Source organism: Mastomys coucha, chromosome X (genome assembly GCF_008632895.1).
Source record: "Mastomys coucha isolate ucsf_1 chromosome X, UCSF_Mcou_1, whole genome shotgun sequence".
NCBI lineage: Eukaryota > Metazoa > Chordata > Mammalia > Rodentia > Muridae > Mastomys > Mastomys coucha.
Window position 1 is genome coordinate 72174993 of NC_045030.1, and position 20301 is coordinate 72195293.

At 38.3% G+C, this 20301-nt stretch overlaps 1 long non-coding RNA gene across 1 annotated transcript in view; it reads right to left on the reverse strand.

Annotated features, from left to right (window-relative positions):
* Positions 1–16432, reverse strand: part of LOC116093067 — a 122159-nt gene extending 105727 nt beyond the window's left edge. The window contains exons 1-2 of the long non-coding RNA XR_004119612.1: positions 16352–16432; positions 30–116 (exon numbers count right to left, since the gene is read on the reverse strand). This is a non-coding gene — a long non-coding RNA (uncharacterized LOC116093067). The remainder of the gene's footprint in view (positions 1–29; positions 117–16351) is intronic.
* Positions 16433–20301: the final 3869 nt, after the last annotated feature.

Sequence of the window (20301 nt, forward strand, 5' to 3'; positions counted from 1 at the left end):
CCCTTTACTCTCCATCTCTATTTCCTTACCTTCCAACACCCATTCTTACTCCAATTGAAGGTGGAGATTTTTAACCATTTTGCCTTGACTGGATTTTTTCTTTTGTATATATATATCTAGAGAGATGAAGAACATACTTCAGGTCAGGATCCCTTATATAATAAACCCTTTGATAGAGTGCCATTGCCTATCATAGATTTCAAAGTTTATCATGACTTAGTTCTTAATACCTTCTGAAAGCAAGCAACTGATCTGCTCTGAAAGGTGGCTTAACGTTTTTGAAAAATTCTACATTGAGTTTCAAAATACATCTATAGATGTTTTAAATTTAAACTCCTTCCCCAGAAAGTTCTAAATACAGTTATTAGTCCAGGATCATGCCCATCTGTATTCAACAGTTTTAGATGCTTCTTGACATGAGTGCTACATAAGCCTGCCACCCTAAGAATTAGTGTTTTAAAAGGACTCTACTTACTTTAAATGGTTCACAATTTTCTACTTATAGGTGTCTTATAATAAGAAACCAGAAAACACAACATTGGTAAGTATAAAATATTCATGGATCTTTTTCCCTCTGAATTCCCAATGTATGGATGGTCAAGAAAATCAAATCTATAGTTTTTAACAATGTGATACATGTTACACAAAGTAATCTTATCTTTATGATTATATAGACAATGTGTTCTAATATTTGTGTAGATTGAAGTTCTAAACAATTAATATGCACATATGGATTTTACTCCTTGATGACTCCTATCCTTATTCCCTATTTCCTTTTTAAATAACTGTAAAATAGATATGCCTTTGGTGTTACTATATATGTAACTATGTATGCACATGTGTGTATTATACTGAAAACAGAATAGATACACTTAACAAGGTACACAAATATCTCCAATAATCATATAATAAATATTTTATTACAAATGAAGAAATTTACTAGAAAGAGGACAACATAAATGGCCCTTATTACCTAGAGCCATGGCTTAGTGGCTTGGACTGCCATATCAAAGTGCCACTGACTGAGTGGTTCAGACAACAGATATTCATTTTTCCTCTCACTCACTTCTCAAAACTAAAAATCTTAAAGTGAGTTTTTCTGAGATCTCTCTCCTTGAAATGGATTTGGCTTATTCTCCCTGCATCCACACATTTTTTTCTTGTGTGCACTTTTTTTGGGCAAGGCTTTTCTTTGAAGGGCATCAGTAAGATTGGATTAAAGCCTGCTCTTAGGACTTCATTTTACCTTGCAAAGGCACTATATATCCAAATAGAAACAATATGAAATACAGACAGTCTAAAATTTAGCATGGGAAATGAGAAGTGGCCACGATTCAGCCCATAACAGATCGCCAAGGTAATCTAAAGAGGAGAACAGTCACAGTACTGCAAAGAAGAAAAATTCCACAGTGAATGTACCACAGGAAACAAATGACCCTTTCCTCGATACACACACACACGCACACATACATATGCACACGCACACACACACGCACACATACATATGCACACGCACACACGCACGCACGTGCACAAATGCACACACGCACACACACAGTTTGACAGGTATGAATCCAGAGAATTTTGATTTAAAGGATTTTGCATCTGCCTAGTTACTGTGAGTTTTGTGGCATTGTTTTGGAGTTGGTTTTCCACTGGCTGCTACACTTCTCAAACAATAAATGGGATTTGAATTGTAATCATTTGGTTTCTTGCTGTCACTCAGGTTGCTTTGACTTGCTTGCCACGCTTTGGAGGGAAATCACAATTACATACACTTTTTGTGCTGAACCTGCCACCCTTCTATTTGTTTCCTGATAAATATGGCCTTTCCCTCAAATTCCATTCAAATGCCAGTCTGTGATCGATTCTGGTGCCTGTCTTGTCCCTGTGTTCTATGACAGCCCTGCCTGCATAGAGGGCCTTGCCCCTTAGTCTCATCACTCCTCCCCCAGCCAGCACTCAGCAGCTGCTGAGCAGAAATGGATTTGGGGAATGCCAATGTGACAATTACACAGGTACCCAGGAGGACCTGAGGCTCTGGTTTCAGCAGCGTGGTAGCTACAGGGAAATTAAGTGCAAGCTGTTTAGAGAATATTTCTCCTTAGGACATGATGAAATCTCCGAGGTGGGTGCATGGACAATGTCTGCCCGCCCCTGCCAGCTTCCAAAAGAAAGAAAGAGAAAAGCTGCAGCTTACTATTTGATATTTAGAATTAATTAGAGCCCCCAAATCCCACATCAACCTGCAGGCTTCTTAATGGGGCCAACGTTATTCATCTACTTTAGGGATCATTACAGTGCCTCACGATGCCCTGTGGTTTTCAAAGCACTGCTGCATGCTGCTGTTGCACCCAGGTAAGTGGTCAAAAAACAAGTCAATCTTCGCAATTTCTAGGTGAGTTTTCTGGGACATTGAAGTACTTTACCAAAGTCATACAACCAATAGGCAGTGGAAACTGGATTTGAATTCAGCTAGTCTAACACCAGGCAAGCCGCATAAAGTTAAACTGTGCTATTTTAAACTGTCCCTTCCTAAAGAGATATGGTTGCTTTCATGTCCAGGAGGGTTCAGAAAAAAATATTAAAGAAAATTTAAATTGTAGATGAATGACAAATAATAGATCAGTGTAAGTATATCCCACGATTATGCTGCTTCTAATTCTTAGAGAATTGATTTTACATTTACTCAGAATTTAAAGTGGATATTCCATTTATTCACTGACTAAATCAGACAAGGCTATATGCAGCACTGTCCTAATTAGGCTGGATAACTTCCTGGCCCTCTGATTACTTCTTCTCAAGCCTGCTGCTCATCTGTCTATCACTACTTTCTTACAAATACCCATATTTAAAGAGAACCTTTACTTCTTGACTTAACGTGTGTTTGATCTGCCTCTGAGTCCTAAGGAAGCAGAGTATGATTATGCTGCTCCATCTTGTCCTTGCTCCCCACTTCCATACACATACCTATTATCTCTCACTCAGATCATAACTATAACTCTGGCACAGTTGACCGTTAACATATTTTCTCACCAAAACACAGGTGATTCTATTAAAAAAACAAACAAACAAACAAAACGAAGCAAGCAAACAAAAAACTTTCAAAGGCCTTCTAAGATCGTCACTGTTCTCTTCAAAGTTTTTTGGATGGCAGTGCTACCTACTTATCCAACCATTAACCATTGCATTAACACAGGGAAGTATGGACAGGTGAGTGTGGACTCGAGGCCTTAACCATACTAGGGATCCCAGGTCCCCAGGGTATACTCTTACTTCTTTAAAGCACTCTATTGTCCTGGAAGCTCCTTCACTGACTACCCTTAGCTCAAGTTCAACTACTACTGCCCCCAGAAAATTATGTGTGCCCTCCCTGCTTACAGTTGTGTAATAATTTTGCCTTTGCCTCAAAATCTATTATTGCCTTATCTAACCCTTTTTGGTACATGCCACAGTATTCTTCTATTCTTGCTATTTGGACTCATATCTGAGAGTCTTTGCCCATTGTCTTACATTCCTAGGAAGAAGAGATGCCTCTGTTTCCTCTGTAAATGGCTTAGCACAACTTCTGGCACATGAGAGGTATTCTATGGAAATGTTTGGATACAAGTGAATCATGAAACATCTTCAAAAATATCTGTTCTATGACCATACTAGGTCAAACCATGAGAATCGATGGACCAGTACTGAACTTCTGAATCTCAAACAAACTGTGAAACAGAGTACTCTGAAAGTAGAAAAAAGTAACATCACCCTGAAGCCCATTTCCTGTGACCTTGGAGGAAGAGATACATCACAAGGAGTGACATTTGAGATTTCAAAACTCTCAAACCATTCCCAGGTACTGTTCCCCCTACCCCCTCTCCCTCCTCCTCTCACCTCCCCCTTCCCCTCTTCTGCTCTTCCTCTCCCTCTCCTTCTTCTTCTCTCCTACCCTCTCCCTTTCCCTTCCCCTTTCCCTCTCCCTACCCCTGCCCTACCCATCTCTCTCTCTGTCTCTCTGTCTCTGTCTCTCTGTCTCTGTCTCTGTCTCTCTCTTTCTCTCTCTCTCTCTCTCCCTCTCCCTCTCCCTCTCTCTCTGTCTCTGTCTCTCTCTGTCTCTCTGTCTCTCTGTCTCTCTGTCTCTCTCTCTGTCTCTCTCTCTCTCTCTCTCTCTCTCTCTCTCTGTGTGTGTGTGTGTGTGTCCTACTTGCAGAAATAGATGGAGGCTCTCAGCTACAACTACAACCTTGTGTCTGCCTGCCTACCCGCATGATGCTATGCACCTTGCTGCAATCATCATGATTTTCGCCTCGGAAAGTGAATCCCCTCCCTCATTAAACTCTTTCTTCTGTAAGTTACCTTTGTCATAGTGTCTGTTCAGAACAATAGAAATGTAACTGAGACAATCTCCCTTTACTACAGAATATTTCTAAGGAGAACCAAAATAATTAAGGTTGTGTTCTCATAAATAAATCATTGGCCTTTTGGAATATGTAAAGAAGTTCTGGAGAGAGAAAAGGAAGAAAAATCTGAACAGGGAGCTAGAAGTCCTTTTTTCCTCAGGCCTTCTCACACTTTATAGCAAAGAATATACAAATTGGCCTCCAAGGTGGCTCCCAATGCAATCTCTAAATAGGAATGCCCTTTTATAAGTCCCACCCTCATAGATATGGGCAGCTTTCTAATACTCATTTGACATGGTCCTTGTCAGTAAGGCCTTGAGATGGCTGCAACTCCAGTGGCTGTCATGACTACAACTTTTTGAAAGCATTGAACTAGAAGCCCCCAAATAGTCTGTATCTATATATTGCTCCATACAAAGTGTAAGATAAGCTACTAAATTTGGAGTTGAATTTGTTACGCAGTAGTAGATAACTAATTCACAGCTAAAGCTTCCTCTTATTTCTTTTTAAGAGACATATGATGCAGCTAGCTTTGCAGATTCAGTTAGTCTATGTCAAAGATGAAGGCTGGAAGCACACTCATTATACTTAATATCCAAATGTCATTTTCTAATGTTGCAGTCAAAATGATAGAGTCAGTCATCCCCAGAGACAGTTGTGGGGCTTTACAGCTTGTGAAAATCCTGCTTCATGAATCCCAGAGCCATATGCAAATGTGAAACTGAACATTTGATAAGCCACTTGATTTCTGTTTTAGTTAATGAACTGAAAATACACCATTTTACACTAAGATTAAATTGCTAAAATGTTTCACTTTGGTCCCTACTTAGTTGTAATTAAAAATAGAAATGTAAGAAAATGGCAAGTTACTCACTCTCTTTTAGCATCCTGAAGTAAGGAATGGGAAACTTGTTTCCTTAAGCAATCTCTACATGGAAGTGGAAGGGTAAGAAGGCCAGTCTTCAAGATCTAATCTGAATAGTCAATGATGTGCCATATGCCTCTGTCTCCACCAGCAGGATACATGCAAAAACTATCACCTGTGCTTGCTAAGGAGGAAAGAGGAGGGATGGGAACTCCCAGTTCACCATCTCCCCAGCTTGGAGCCAACAAACACTCAGAAGGAAAAGAGTGTCTTTTGAGAGGTATGGGAAATTTCTTACACATACAAAAGTCACAAACATGTACAAAATATATGTGTATTTGTGTATGAGTATAAGAGATGCTGTGTATAAGTATTAATACATGTGAGAAAAAAAGGATCTGCGAATGTATGTTGGGCTTTCTTGTTCATGTATGTGTGAGTGTATGCATATGAGTGAGAAAGAATGCATGGGAAAAGTATATATATGAAGATATATATATGTGTGTATATGTGTGTGTGTATCTGTATGTGCATGTGTATTTAAGGGCATGGGTCATGTCATACTTTTTATGTATGAATGAGAAGTGTACACGCATACATTTATTTAGGTATTTGTGCTAGAATGGAATGGGTTTGTGCAAGTATATTACTTGAGTATGTAGATGAGGGAAATATTTATGTGCATTATGTTAATACTAATTAATGGAAATAAGTTTCTGTGATGAATATTGTAGAATGTTCAACTTAATTGTGTGAATATATGGCTAAAATAGTCTAAACCTGTGTGTATGCTGTCAGAAAGTAAGGCTATGATAAAAAATAAATATACATATATATGTTTAAGAGTTGCTGTAAAGAGCTACATATATGTTTGTGTGTGTGTTGAATACAGTATATGAGTTATATACATATGATATATGACTGGGGTAGTAAATATATGTTTGAGAATGTATGAATGGTAGTCAATCCATGTATGGTGTATGCTTGTATGTATATGGGTAAATGATTATAAATATACAGATATGTGTAAGTCAGCATATTAATGAGATATGTTTCTTTGTGGAAACTGTATACAATTGAGTGCATAGAATGATGATATTATACATGTATTCATGCATGCCATTATGGCAGAAAGAAATATGTATATATAATTTATATATATATGCTTTCTTATAAGTTTTTGAGTGAGCTGATATACATGAGCATGGCATAAAGGAAGAGATTTTACATTTCCACAAGTACATAAATTTTTGTATATGTATATATGTATATTTGCTGCATATATAGTGATCATATATATGTTACTGTATGAGCTCATATATAATAATGAATGAAATTTGATCCCTGGACTCAACTAATCAGAGATTTTTTTTATTAGAAAAAATTCCATTTAATGGAACATGTGCATATGTTTCTGAATTTCCTAAACAATGTACTACACTCACTATTAACTAAGCACATATATTGTATTTGTGGGGAGCCGCAGCTGCCACCCTATATATATATTGAACACCTGGTCTCTAGCCAGAGCAGAGAGCATTGATACACAAGCCCTTAGCTGGAAGAGCTGAGTGCCTCTAGTTTGTGATGCAAGCTGGCATGATTTCCCTCAGCCTATTGTGCTTTGCCATGTAGCTGATGCTGATTGGGACCAGGGAAAGTATTTAACCCACAAGGGCTGGGGGCTGGAGAGAAATAATTAGGAGTAAGTATGTAGGGAATAGAAGTAAGATGTAAGGATAGAAGTAAGATGTAAGAATAGAAGTAAGATGTAAGGATAGAAGTAAGATGTGAGGATAGAAGTAAGATGTAAGGATAGAAGTAAGATGTAAGGATAGAAGTAAGATGTAAGGATAGAAGTAAGATGTATGTAAGAATAGGAGTAAGTGGGAAATAGGAGTAAGTAAGAAGATGTAAGTAGTAAGATAGAAGTAGTAAGATGTAAGTAGTAGTAAGATGTAAAGATGTAAGTAGTAAGATAGAAATAAGTAAGATGTAAGAAGCAAGATTACAAGGTTCCTGATTAAACTGTATGGGGAAGAGCTCGGTGTTGTCTCCTTATTTCTGCTGGTTGGAAAGGCGGCCGACATGTATTAAGTATAATAAGTGATATGGAGAAGATTTAAAACATAGAGAAGGTGGTATCTGCATAGGTTTTTCACAAATATTGTGCCATTTTATGTAAGAGATTTGGGCATATGCAGATATTAATACCTGAGAAGTGTTTGGAAACAATCCCCAATGAATATCTATGAACAACTGTACTTATGCCATAGTGGTGTGATATAAGACTTTTAGAGAGCATATTTCACATTCTGTTTGTGAACGTGCCCAGAACAGAGCTTTGTACCTAATAAACCTGTCCAATAAATGTCAGTTTTCATACATATATTGTCTTGATAATGATTATCATCAGCACATTCTCAAAAGAGCCCATTGAGCTAATGGCAGTTGTATTTATGAACCCCTTCTAGGCAAAATGGGACTGCTAGAGAGGAAACTGTGAAACGTGTTGCCTGGTTGTTTCTGCTTCTGAGAATGCTATTATATAGCAGCCAGAAGCCTGAGAGATATTAAGAGCATTTTTTTCACACTCAGATGGATTCTTAAACAACATATTCCTTACCAGTTTAATAATTAAAATTGTCTCTGGATAATACCAGCTTATCCAATCTACCACTGAGGAGAAACTCTCAGAGTAAAGAAACATTGCCTCATTGCCATTGGGTGAAGGCGTGTGGAAGCTGTCACCCTGTACCATTGGAAACTGGTGTTTAACACTATTTTAGACTAAGGTTTATTGCAACCGATCTGTAGGATGGTTTTGTGTACCTGCTCAAAGCTAGACACTGTTCAAAGAAGAACAAAGAAATGAATCTGAATAGTCCTTAGACCTTTATGTTTCTCCTGCCTGTGTGGTTCAGTTGAAAGGTCTGCCTACCTGCTTCTGATGACTGAATTTCATTGTTCACAAGGCCAGAAACCTCCATATGATGAACACAGGTGAGAACAATAAGAATCACCTGTGCATTGTCTTGTTAGACAAACAGATTTCTAATCTCTACCCACTGAGATCCTGGCTACACCTTCTAGGGAGGGGTCCAGGAATCTGCATGCTTTTACCTTCAGGTGATTTAAGCAGATAGGCTCAGAGAGAAACTCAAGAATGGGAGCATGTATATCCAGAGTAAATAAGAGCTGCAGATACCATCAATCAGCAGATGAGGAAGATCAGCTAGGGGACAAATTTGTTGCAGGACACACAGCTAGCAACTGATAATGGCGCAACTCCAGCCCCACTCTTCTGCATTCATCCAGGTAAAGAACCATTTCTCAGTAACTAGGAGAATAAAGTCACATGAGGCATCTTTTCTGTACAACAGCCTATTCTGCTATGGCTTTTAGGAAGTCGTGCATCAATGAGCATCTGTTGGGTTATGCCAATTACATGCTTGGAAGGCACTGGGGGAAGAAAACATTTATTGGACACCAGAGCTTGATATCATGTAACATCCCTACTAGGGCTATTGTACTTAATAACAACTGTAAAGATCAACAATGAAATATCATACCCAGGGAGCAGTCTCAATGAGGAGATTCATGGGGGATCATGGCTCAAGAGAAACTGGGTGTGGCATGAGCCATTTCATGAGAAAGAGCTTTCAAAGATACTTAAGAAAGGGCCAGCCAAATGCTATTTTTAATTCAACTTTCACACCCTCTGACAGCCTCTCATATTACCCTCTACCTCCTTCATTCATCTCTGATGCTGAACACTGTCTATGCTTTTTAAAATCTAAGCATACTATAGCCCCCAGGTTTCCTTTATCTGTCATGGCAATGATATCTTCAAAGAACATCCTTAGGTTATTTTAGAATGACCTCCTCCAGCCTTGAGCTTCGTTTCCCAGAGAGCTTTCATTAGTGTTAGCTGAAAGGGGAGGGCGAGGAAGGCTGCTCCAGCAGCCCCACTAAGGGGACACAGTTAGCTTCTCACAGAGAACTGTGTGGGTGGTCCACAGCTTTATCATGAATGAGAAAAGTCCCAGTGGCTGCATGTCTATATAGGCTAGCCTGGGCAAGGATGATCCAACTTTGCCCTTATCCCCAACACTTCTCTCATCATGGTATACAGACACACAGGAGCTGAGAATGGCAGTACCCATTCCTGAAAAATATTTCCCAAAGGATACCCCCTGAGACAAATAGGCAATCATGAACTAAGTAGAAAGTATTGCCATCCTTCATCCTTCATATACACGAAGGCTTGCTTTCATAACCACTGAAGAGGCTTTGGACAGATAACCTTTTGTCCTTTAACTTAAATAGTGTAATATTTGGAAATATTCTCTATATTTCTTTCTTATATTATATTTCAAGTTATTTCTCAGGTATCTATCATATCTCATGCAATATAAGCAGTTATGCATATAGTTGTTATGCTATATTATTTAGGTAATAATGATAACGAAAAGGTCTGTACATGTCCAATATTGATACAAACTTATCCCTAATATTTTATCCCAGATTAGTAGAATGCAGATACAGAACTAACTCATAAGTGTGGAGAGGTCCAGGAATCTGCATGCTTCTGTTTTCAGGTAATTTAAGCAGATAGGCTCAGAGACAAATACCAAATGAGATCATAGAGATCCAGAGTGAAAAGGAACTGCAGACATCATCATTGTGCAACCTATGTCATATAATTCGAACACCTTAAATTCTCCCATTAACTCAATAATCGTTGAATCAGCATTTTCAGGGCCATCCAAGAGCTGACCTTCAGCCTTACAGAGCTGCTGATTGGGCCTGACATTTTCCAACTACTTAATTTTTTTTTCATGTGGGATTAACTAGCTCCTGATTTCAAGAAGTTTCTTCTCTTTGTAATTCTATTCTAACCAGTCTTTCTGGGTGCTTGCGCAGTTGTAATCTGGCCCTGAAAAGGAGAGTCTTGAGTCCTCTGTATACTTTGTCCAACAACTCACAAATTATGAGTGTTCAGAAATCTATTTATATTTCTTGCCAGTCAAATCTAAAGAGATATATATTTCAAAGTCCCCTCCATTGTAAACTAAGGTTTGTTTGTTCCCTCTGTTGGTGACCAGTCACTATTTTCTAATGGAGAAATGGTGGGGAAAGAGGAGCAAGAAATCACTTCTGAAGGCCAGCCACACATCACAGGGACATGTGTGAAACAGAAATCCTGACAAGGACTTTGTTACTCACTCTCCAGATAGTTTAGGAAGGCTTTGGAATATTTTCTAATATGTGTACAGGACTCATAAATAAGTAGAGCCACACTATAAGCAAAGCTAAAAAAAGCTCATGCAGGTAACACAGCAGATCACCGAACAAAGCTTTACAGGCAGTAGCTGTCATCACCTTCTTCTTACATGGCAGTTCACCCATGGCACCAAGATAGATAATTGCCTTTCTCAATTCCTGAGTTTCTACATACAAAGAAGGGCATCCTGAGTATATTGGCTCTTTAAACTGTCTGTCTCTGAAATACAAGTTGCTAGAAGGTAGAAGTGAATAAAAGAACAAAGTAAGGGAGGGCTGCAAGCCTCTTAAGGCAAGAGACTCTTCTTTCCCCATCTAGGAACATTATCTAAGGCAGGGTGCCAAATTAGGCTTCAAAACATCAGCAGATGCCAAGAAACACTACACGAAACTTTATACATACAGGTCTCTGCAGATTTTTCTGTGCGGAAGGAAGCCAATAGCTTCATTTCAGGTCCAAGACCCAAAAGAAGGTAGAAAAGAGAGTAAACACTTCAAGAGTTTCCATTCAGCATCCACTAAGCATTTATTCCGTGTTCATTTCTTTGTCATTGTGAATATGAAACGTGACTGAAAGGAAGGAAGGAATTTGAGGTACCATTTGTATGTGAATTAAGTCAATAAAAAGAAGCCTTAGCATGAAGCCAGAATTCCATCTTATCACTGCCTCTTGCTAGCTATCTGACATCACTCAGTTCCCCCATCCCACCCCACTGCTAAGCCTTGCTGAATATACCTGTACAATAGACATAGCCACAACACAGCTGTCATCAAAGGCTGTGAGGAACAGTACTTCCAATGAACTACCACATGCCAGGAACTGAGTAAATGCTGTTTTCTTTTTCTTTCTTCTAGGTCTAATTACAAAGCAGTGGCAGATCCTCAACTCTAAATTGTTCATTATTTCTATTTTTAGCCAATATGTATGGAGTGCTTAATCTATACGAAGCTCTGTCCTAATCAATGCTCATGTATTAATTCATCTGCTCACTGCAGTGATAACAGGAGTGATTTTATAGAAATAAGGAGCAGAAATGGCAAAAACACAGAATTATGAAACAATGACTCATAAAGGAGTCTATAACTATTTCCATTTTTTCATGTGACAAAACAGAGGCAAGCACTGGAAGGCCCCAGCTAATCAGTGGTTAAGTAATCTAGAACACTGAACTCAAATTGCCCTAATACAAGTAATCATAAGCCCCTGTTGGTTAGCAGTACGTATTTAAAAGCCTAAGTTTTCTGTAAGCTTCTTAGAGGAAGGAGCCCAAGCATATCCCTAACTCCGGTACACTTAACTCTGGCAAGCATCACCACACTCATGGTAAACTCTTTCCAACACAAGGCTATCAATAGCTTATCTTAACCATATCATTTAGGGACAGAAAGTCAGGTTCATAACAATCCCTACTGCTGTTACTAGAGCCCCTCTTTACAAAACCAAACTCTAGGTCTAAATGTTCACCCACACTGAAGTAAAATTACATATTATATACAGAAATAGACATCTGGAATTGCAGTTTACACCATCCTGGGAAGACAGAGATGCTTAGTCAATCTCTGTATTGCTCACAATGGTGTCACAACTCACAGAGATGGAATGGCAGCTGGCCAATGTGGACACAGACATTTTCCTTGTTCCAGCTTCAAGGCTCCCATGGAATCCTGTCTTCACTCTCAGAACAGAATTTTCAGGAAGGATTTTAATTTCTGGGGCTTTTGTTACATCATTACAATCCATTACAAGAGACTCTATTGCACACGTTCACTCATTCACAATCCCTAGTATCATCCAGCTGATACTTATTTCCTCCTTAATGAATTCTTCCTACTGTTATTCTGTTCTTTTTCTTGAAAATAAATCTTTTCACACAATATGTTCTGATCATGAATCCCCCTCCCTCATCATCAAGATCCTCTCCACATCCATATTCATCCAAGTCTATAACTTAATTTCTCTTTAGAAAATATAAATATTTTTTAAAAGAAAAGCACAGAAACACACACAAACACACACCATAAAAACACAAAGCAAAATACCAGTAAGTTTTTTTTAAAATGCCCAAATAATATTAGACAGAATATCTACAAATATACCATTGAGTTTGTTTTGTGTTGGCCTTCTACTTGTTGGGCATGAGGCCTACCCTTAAGTGTGGTTTATATGCCCTGGGAAACTTCCCTGGAGAAAACTAACTTTTCATTTGCAAGATGTTGTCAATGGTAGATAACTTCTTTGATAGGGTGAGGGCATGTGTCTAAGTACCTATCTCATTGGTTGCGATGTGACCCAATCTTTCTTGGAACTATGCAGGCCCTATGAGTTCATACATGAGTCAGTCCTGTTATATTTTGAAGACACTATTTTCATGATATCATCTATCCCCTCTGGCTCTTACAATCTTTCTGCCTCAATTAGTTAAGCTTTGCATGGTTTCATTTAGACAGGATCATTCTTTGCAGCCTAAGCCAGTTTTAAGCACATTGTATAGCAGAGGGTAGCACCAAACTCAAACCCCTTTCTCTCAGCCCCAAAGAACTGACATAACCCTTGGTTAATATGGTTCCTCCTCCTTCTGCCTCCTCAGCTATCAAAGAACATACCAGCAATCATATTGTATTGCTCCAAGGTTTTATACATACTCAGATAGTCATATTTAGCTTTATTTATTGGTACAAGCATGCAACTGCTTGAAAACACACACTTTTAAGGTAGCTGATCAATATGTTACAAAACTGAGTTCATACTGTGTACATTTTGTGCACTTTCTTTTCATTGCTAAATTATCTCTTCCAGAAATTCATCCAGCTCAAATGGTAGCAGTGTGGTTCAGTCTATTTAGATGACAGAAGTCAAAGCCACCATAGGCTTTATCTTTCAGTCATTTGGAAAGACTGGTTATTCTCTGAATTACCCCAGTACCACATTGCCTCTCCTGCCTCCTGAGCACTTGAAAGGTACCTTCTCATCTGTCAAGACTGCTGATTGTGGCTAGCACTGATCCTGAAAGGAGATACAACTCTGACATTTTTCCATTTTGAGTCCTTAAGGTACACTCTGAACAGACTTTTATTTGAGTATGTCTAAAATGTTTATTAAATGAGGTTGACATCTGTCTTCCTAATTAGATTCTCAGTTCCAGAAAAGCAAGTACACAATAAATCTTTGCTGACATGATGAATGAATGAGTGGGGATAAGTAGTGTTATGGATTTCAGTTATTCATGAAGTGGAATTGTGAGGACTTGATAATTTGACATAAGTACCATGAAAAGTCATGTTTGTTTTATTCACAGTTTCATCCCATCTTATATTTACTAACTGGTATCTAATTGTTGCTTAATAAATATTTATATGACACATGGATTCCACTGAACCCTAATTTCTGTCTTCAATTTGTCTCTGAACAGACTCTTCCACAGGCTAAGCCTCTGACTATGATGGTGTTCAATAATTCGTATCATTTGCTTGCTTAGCTGCACCACTGAAATCTAGGAGTTAGAGAATCTCTCCTGGAATCTTTCTGTAGTCTACACCTCAGCTGGCAGGAACCAACTGAATGGGGAAGAGGGACTAGGGGGAATAATACCCACATGTACAGCTGTTTTATATGCAAATGTCACAGATTAATATAAAGCAGGAGACTCAGAGTGATATCACTGAGAAAGAGAAGGCATAACATAGGAGTTGTTCCTGGGAATAAGAGAAAAAAATTCCTATTCCTATGCAACGTGTGGACAGGCAGATCTACCTCACTTTTCTGTAAGTACCAGTATAAAGTATGAGTTATGGAGCAAAAACCTTAAATTCAGTAGGTAGAAATAATGGTAGACTCATTCCCCTCAGGTACATTTAAGAACACTGAAATATGGGAAAATGTAGAATGGAAGAAAATTTAAATCTTCAATATAAGCTCCTAGAAGGGCTTCACTGGGAAAGGTATTCTTCTCTCAAGTCACTTATCTCTACTACTAGCCTCATCTACTGATGACTGAACTAGACAAGAAGTAGATAGGTCATAGTGATTCCTTCTCAGGATCCATGGCCATAAATTCCCACAGCCTCAGCTGTAAGGCGAGGTTATAAACACATGGAACCCACAATCCCATAACAAAACAATAGCCTGAACAAAGGCCTTGACACTGAAATGCTTGGGGATTGTCCCCAGACTACAGTGGAGAGCCCATCTGTGTATGCAAAGGTACATAGAAGTCAGGAATCAGGTACACATGAATGAAAGAACATGGGGACCAGATTGTGGAATTACTTAGATTATTTTTTTTTAAAATATTTGGGCTAAATCCTAATGTCAATTTGAACTACATCTTTACTTCATAAAAGTTGCTAGTCTAGGAGTGATAAGATCAACACTGGATCTGCAGTCACTCTGGCAGCAGTGTGTAATAGACTAAATGGACAAAAGAACAAGGACAAGGGAACAAAGAAGAGATTTGGAGCATATGGCAATTGGCATGCTGGAAAGTAGGTAATTCAGAAAAAAATTCAAGGGATAGACTTGGCTGAAGTAGAAAAGTACTGGGGGATGGAGAGCAGATCAAGGTGTCAAGGAAAGGATGGAGAGCTAGAGAGTATGGGTAGAAATGGAAGGAAATCCAAACTCAAAAGTGACTCAGGGTGTGCAGAAAAATGAACAGAAGTTCCACAGAATAATGTTCTGCAGAAATGGCTGCAGAAGACTGGCAAAACAGGAAATCAAAGTTTTAACTTGATGAGGTAAGCTGGAGGTTTCAGTAGCCAGAACAGTGGAAATACCTAGTAGACAGTTGAGAACAGAACTCAGTAATGGTGAGAGCAATATGACATTTATCATATGACAATGTCAACTCTTGAGCCATGCCAGAACTCTCAGTGATCAAAAGTACACAGTATCAGACAAATTGGGTAATACTGGTCTGTATCTTGCCACACGGCATATGTTGGACAGTGCAACCTCCTGTCAATGAGTTCTCACAACCTTAGATCTAACTTCCTACAAATAACTCATAGGCAGTGTATTTAGCTTTTAGGAATATAAACTGTTTATGCAACCATTTATTTCATTAGCATATTCACTTCCCACTTCAGGACTGTCTCTACTAATTAAATATGTTTACTTTAATTGCTGAAGCATTTATTTCCCAAATAAGGAAAGGGCATGTAACTTATCTGCAGAGTGAAATTAACCCCAGGATGATAATGTATACATTCATCTACCTCAATATATATTACCTATGGATGCCTGGTTATGCTACCAACCATCCATAGCACTGCTCCCTGCATTCTTGCCACCTGGATCTACATCCTTCTTGTTATCTTCTCACTTAAAACTACATGGCTGCTGTAGAAAGTGGCATTTAACTATCATCAGATTCATTGCAGACTGAAGAAGACTAGAGATTCACAATTCACTAGTATGCACCAATGTTATTCAAGGACATTTTATTTTCTGAGTGAGGAGGCAACTGTCTCCAGTTACCCTGAGGAGATGTTTGCTCATGTTTTATGAGAACTGACACCTTAATTCTCTTGTCACTGACACTTTCTAGACATGAATATATTTCTGCAATTCTCATAATAAGTCATTAGTATTAATTAAGCCAACATCAGTAGCATAATTTAGCTAGTCAGTCAACATCTTCTGAGAGCTCACAGAGATGGTATCCACAACTCAGTATACTGAAAAAGAGAATAAGACAAGGACAACAGAATGTTCAGAAATATAGGCATCCTTGCCATCACCACAACATGGACATCAACTGACAAAAAGCTCAAGTAGTGGAATCTTATTTTATGGTATGGCATCTGGTTTTCTCACCTGTACAATGGAGCAGTGACACTATTCAGCTGTCTCACATCAAGGAAGAGGAGCTTCACAGAATGTGGTCTTAAGTGCCCCTTGGGAAAGACAAGTGGAAAGTACTTGGTTACAGTTGGAATCTGACAACTCTGTGTTCCAAATTCTGACCCTGTTCATTAACAAGATTCCCATCTCCCTTCTTCCTTCTCTCTAAACATCTCTCCCCTCTATCCTGCCTCTGCGTCCTTCTCCCCATCATTGCACCCACTCCCTTCCTCCCTTAGCATATTTACTTTGAATATTTATGTAGCATTTACTATGTGCCAAAAATTTTGGTAAATATGTGGGGAAAATAAAGGACAATGGCCAGAAGTGATGAGAAGATGTTCAAGGAAGAGATTCTATTTATCAGACAAATATCCTAGACCCATGGACACATAAAATTTCCCCTATGCTTATTATCAATCTTTCCTAGTATAATCAAACTATCAGATGAGATGGCTCACCCTTATAATCTTAGGACTCAGGAAGCTTGAGCCAGAGGATTATAAATTCAAGGCCAGGCTAGGCTACATATCCTGTATATACCCCACCTCCAAACAATGAAGAGGATATGGTTTGCTAGTGGGCATGTACCTAGTATGTAATGAGGCTCTGGATATGATTCCCAACATGGAAAGGAATTACCATCTCAGGGATCAGTTGGAGTGGGCTCCTTGCTCTAACTGAGGTGAAGAGGTTTCTCATATAATTGGTCTGTGTTCTTTAGATTGGATAGTCTCTAGAAGTCAGTAGAACAGAATATTCCTGCTCTTGGCTAGCAGCCTCAGAAGCAATTCACCCAGTGTTTTCTTTCTTTTTTTATTATATATTTTCTTTATTTACACTTCAAATGTTAACCCTTTTCCTGGTTTCCCCTCCAAACCACCCCCCTCCTATCCTCCCTTCCCCACCCACCCAACCACTCCTGCTTCCCTGTCCTGGCATTCCCCTACATTGGAGCATCGAGCCTTCTCAGGACCAAGGGCCTCCTCTCCCACTGATGTCCCACAAGGCCATCCTCTGCTACATATGCAGCTGGAGCCATGGGTCCCTCCATGTGTACTCTTTGGTTGGTGGTCCCCAGATTCTGACAAATACAGATTCAGATGTTGGCAGCCAACCATTGGGTTGAGCACAGGGCCCCAATGGAGGAGTTAGAGAAAGGACTGAAGAAGCTGAAGGGGTTTACAACCCCATAGGATGAACAAATAATATCAACCAACCAGACTCCCCAGAGCTCCCAGGGACTAAACCACCAACCAAAGAGTACACATGGAGGGACCCATGGCTCCAGCTGCATATGTAGCAGAGAATGGCCTTGAGGGACATCAGTGGGAGAGGAGGCCCTTGGTCCTGAGAAGGCTCGATGCTCCAGTGTAAGGGAATAAGTTCTAATATTTTTAAAATGCTACCTGAGTGTTACCAACACCACATATCTATTTTAATGAGTAATGCAAGTTTTATTCAACACCTTAGATATACTCTTAAAGATTAAGTAGAAGAGAAATATAAATTTCTAGTAAAATTTTAAATAAAGATTAAATTTATATAACATGGTTCATGCATTTTTCCACTTAATTCATTGCTGTTTGATATAATCACAGAATCCTGCAATCTCACATCTATGTGAATTTAGAATATTTTAATCAATGTCAAAACCAACAGGTAGATTTTTAACACCAATGCTTTCTTAGTCAATTACCATATGCAATGCCTACCCAAGACCCATGGCATCTTCACTACCCCTTCCCTTTTACCTTGGTAGTATCTACTTGAAATTCCAAGAGAATGTTAATTAACTTTAATATATTTCCTGGCTACTAAGTGATAAAGAAAAAGGAAAAATTAAAAACATGCACAAATGAAAGTCTCTGCTTTGAATATAATTGCTCTTCTCTAAAACCCATGGTGAACTTTGGTCTCCAGTATGACAGTGTTGAGAGGTGGTGTAACTTTAAGGAAGTAATAAGGTTGTAATAGAGATTAGTACAGTTCTCACCAGGCTGAGTTAGTTACTGTAAAAATGGCTTATAAACAGAAGTGGTCCCTTGTGCTCTGTTTGCATATATCAATTTACTCTTTTCTGTTTTCTGACATGTTATGAAGCAACAAAAGACACTCACCAGAAAACATGCAGATACTGGTTCTCGAATAAAATTATTTATTTGTATATTGCCTGCTCTTGGGTATTCTGTTAAAACTACAAAGAAAGATCTATGGCAGAAATGATGTTTCTACTTCCATAAATGAGACAAGGGTTGGTTTCAAAGTGAATGTAAGAGAGTAGAATTAAATGGATCTTGCTATTTTATAGGGTATGAGGAATAGAATCCAGGGACCTACATATGCTAGGCAATCACTGTACCACCAAAGAACACCTCTACTTTGGATCTTCAGCACTTCGTGAGTAGTCTAGATGATAGGATTGCCTGATGTTGAGGGTATATCTAACAGTGAGGATAAACTAAAAAGTATCAAATCAAGGATTGAAATCCTGTGTTACTTCATGGATCTTTGATTATTGTTTATGGAAGAATATGGATATGCTTTATCATTTTACAGTTTTAAACATAGTGAAGTAGACCATGACCTAAGTTTACTGTTCTCAAAGTATGCTTTCTTTGGCAGCCAGGGATTATGAGGACTACACTCAAAGGATAAGTACCATAAACCACCTCTGATAAATCAAGACAGGGGACACATTGTCTTTATATTCCTATGGATATTTCATGTTACTAGGTTCCTGTACCTTCTCATTGGTTATAGAAAATGTTAAAGAAATAATTCCCTGGAAGACTTTGCCTATGGCTATAACTATTACATGTCAAGTTATGTACTTGTTTAAGCCTATTTTTGAATAAAAACAGATAGTTTATGATTGTTTTTATATAGTGCTGCATCATCTTCACTTTAATACATTTTGACCCAGGATGGATATTCAGTATGTACATGTTGAAAGATGGATAAGTGTTTGCAACAGCTCTCTAAGCTTGGAAACTCTAAGCTTGGAGCACATTGAGAAAGTAAGGTAGGGGGCAGAAAGACAGCTTAGTGATTAAGAATGTACTCTGGTATTCATGAGGACCCAAGTTTATATTCTAGTACCCATCAGGATCCTCACACTGCTTATAACTCCAGCTCCATGGGATACAATGCAAAGAATTCTCTCTAGGTACTGTCTGTAAGTGCATAACCCACACTCAGACACACATACATATATACATCATTAAAAATAAGAAACATGCCTGTTTAGAGACAACTCATTGTTTTTATTACACATCTTTGAAAGCTCTTTATATTTTCTAGTTATGAGATATTTATTATGAATATGTTTTAAAAATAACCCCTCTGCCTTTTCATTCTTTAAAGAATGCCTTTGAATGAACTATAAGTTTTCAATTTTGATGAAGTCTTGTTTCTCTTTGTTCTATTTTGGCTTGTGCTTATAGGATCACACCTAAGAAATTTGAGTAACCCAAGGTCAATTTTTTTCTTTTAAGTTTTATTCTGGATATTTTAGAGTTTATAAAATACTTTTACATCTAAGGCAATGATCTATTTTAAGTTAACTTCTTATTGCAGTGAGGCAATAGGAACTATTCATCTTTTCCACATTGGAATACTCAGTTTTTCTAGCTTAATTTGTTGAAATCATCAATATTTCTCCACTGGTACATTAGTATTTGTAATAGCATACTATGGGAAACAATGTAAATATTCATTATAGAAGACCCATTAAATCAATTGCAGTACCACTATCCAGTGCAGATACATGGCACCAATAAAAACAATATAAAAACTGTGTCACATAGATATTAAATGTATTCTATATACTACTAAGTAATCAGATAATTTCATTTTTTTTAATTTTTTTTAGATATTTTCTTTATTTACATGTAAATTTCTCCATTCCCAGTTTCCCCTCC